The sequence below is a fragment of the Penaeus chinensis genome, chromosome 6 (assembly GCF_019202785.1).
Source record: "Penaeus chinensis breed Huanghai No. 1 chromosome 6, ASM1920278v2, whole genome shotgun sequence".
NCBI classification, from domain to species: domain Eukaryota; kingdom Metazoa; phylum Arthropoda; class Malacostraca; order Decapoda; family Penaeidae; genus Penaeus; species Penaeus chinensis.
Window position 1 is genome coordinate 26,084,068 of NC_061824.1, and position 2,500 is coordinate 26,086,567.

The 2,500-nt window shown below is 48.8% G+C and overlaps 1 protein-coding gene across 1 annotated transcript in view; it reads left to right on the forward strand.

The window, feature by feature from the left end:
* The window catches only part of LOC125026708 (LIM domain-binding protein 2-like), a 260,565-nt gene that overhangs the window by 169,070 nt on the left and 88,995 nt on the right, over positions 1–2,500 (forward strand). The gene's annotated exons all lie outside the window — the stretch shown is intronic.

Consider the following 2,500-nt stretch of genomic DNA (forward strand, 5'->3'; position numbering starts at 1 on the left):
ATAAGAAAGTTGTGTAATTCCTTACGACGTTTAGGCCGCCATTACCGGCGGGTCGAACAGCCAAGTTACGCCGTTGTGGTGCCCTCCGCCGGAGCCTTTGAACCGCTTTTATACATTTATTACACCGGCCCTCCAGGCACCTCTCTCTACCCTCAACATTCCCTACAACCCCTACCCCCTCTACTGGACCCTGGCCCCTACCCCTGGCACCCTCTTCCCCTCCCGTTCCCCACGCACATGCCCCACTTACTGGCACCTTCTCCCCCTCCTCGCTTACATATACCCCTTTGCTGGCACCCTCCGATCAGTGCCCTCGCTGTGTCATGGTACACTTTTCATTGTGTACTCCGCTTCTTTTGATTTTGGCCCATACTGGTGGGTTCCCCTCGATTTGCTCTTCCGCTTAGCACCGTGTCACTCTTGCGGTGCTCTTTCTAAGGCGTCTTGGTGAATGTTAGTTACGCTGATGCTTGGTAATGCCACGGCCTGGCTCGGCTTCTTGCTCTTTATGACTTAGCTTTTTCCTGACCGTTTTTCCTTCTTTTTCCCTTAGTGGCCTCTTCATCTCTCTATCCTTCTCTCTCTCTCTCTCTCTCTCTCTCTCTCTCTCTCTCTCTCTCTCTCTCTCTCTCTCTCTCTCTCTCTCTCTCTCTATATATATATATATATATATATATATATATATATATATATATCCCTACCCTCTCTACCCTCTCTCTCTCTCTCTCTCTCTCTCTCTCTCTCTCTCTCTCTCTCTCTCTCTCTCTCTCTCTCTCTCTCTCTCTCTCTCTCTCTCTCTCCCCCTCTTTCTCCCCCTCTCTCTCTCTCTCTCTGTCCCCCCCTCTCTCTTCCCCTCTATCCCCCCTCTCTCCCTCACTCCCTCTCTCCCTCCCTCCCTCCCTCCCGCTACCCCCCTCCCCTCTCCCCTCTCCCCTCTCCCTCTCCCCTCTGCCTCTCCCTCCCTTTCTCATTCACTCACTCATTCCCCCTCACCTCTCTCTCCCTTTTCCCTCTCCCTCCCTCTCCCTCTCTCCCTCCTTCTTCCCTTTCTGTAATTTCTGCTTTCCCTCCCGTCCCCCCTTTCTATTCTCTCTCTCTCCTCTCTCTTTTCTCTCTCTCTTTTCTCCCTCTTCTCTCTCTCTTCTCTCTGTCTTCTCTCTCTCTCCCTCCCCCCCTCCCTGGGATGCAGTTATTCAGGTATTCTCGCCGAGTTGCTCCAAGATCCGGTCATCGCATTCGTGCATCCAGACAGGCTTTGCTCGCGGAAGTTTTAGATGCTTACGTTTCTTCGCGCCAGTATTTACACGTCGGCGCGTTAAGCGGAAGCAAAACCCGCTGGACTTTTTTATATTTTTGTAAGGATTTTTTATTTCTTAAGGATTTACCTCTTATATTATTTAAGGGTTGACCTTTTTTTATATTTTTTAAGGGTTGACCTTTTTTATATTTTTTAAGGGTTGACCTTTTTATATTTTAAAGGATTGGCCTTTTTTATATTTCTTAAAAGGATTGACCTTTATATTGTTTAAGGATTGACTTTTAAAAAAAAAAAATTAAGGGTTGACCTCTTTTATATATTTTTAAGGATTGACCTTTTTATATATATATATTTTTTTTTTTTAAGGATTGGCCTTTATATATTTTTTTTTTAAGGGTTTACCTATTTTTAATATTTATTTTAAGGATTATTCTTGAGGAAGGGTTAGTGATGGCTTGTCTCCAGCGACCGAGCTTCCCTTTTCATTCCAAGCAGAACCAAAGGGGGCGGGCGAGGTGAAAATAGGCGATTCCAGGCGAAGTGATCCCCCAGGTGAGTCAGAGGCCCGAGGCGCGTTCTCAGGTGAGGCCGCGTCAGGCAACCTCATTAATCCCGGCCGCGTCATTCAACGGAGAGTCACCCCAAGTCACTCTCATTAATTCCTGCCGCTCGGGCCTTTCAGAGCGCGATGAGGAAAGTTTAGGATCCCCGGCAAGTCCTCTTCGACGGGCGAGAGGAGGAGGAGGAGGAGGAGGAGGAGGAGGAGGAGGAGGAGGAGGAGGAGGAGGAGGAGGAGGAGGAGGAGGAGGAGGAGGAGGAGGAGGTGGAGGTGAGGGGAGAGGAGGGGAGGGGGGAGAAGAAGAAGAAGAAGAAGAAGAAGAAGAAGAAGAAGAAGAAGAAGAAGAAGAAGAAGAAGAAGAAGAAGAAGAAGAAGAAGAAGAAGAAGAAGAAGAAGAAGAAGAAGAAGAAGAAGAAGAAGAAGAAGAAGAAGAAGAAGAAGAAATAAGGATTGGGAGGAGGAAGAGGGGATTAGATGAGGGGGTTGGCAAAGAGATGACTTACCAATAGGAAACCAGAGAGGGAAAAGGACGAGTCGTTGCGAGTCGTCCCGTCGCAGCAAGGAGCGCGGTGTGCGAGTCGTCAGGATGAAGGGACTGCGTGTCTCGTCGGCCAGCGGGGCTGCCGGTGCACTGCAACAGCTTCACGACTCCAGGGGAGAGAAATTTTGTGCGCCTAATTAGC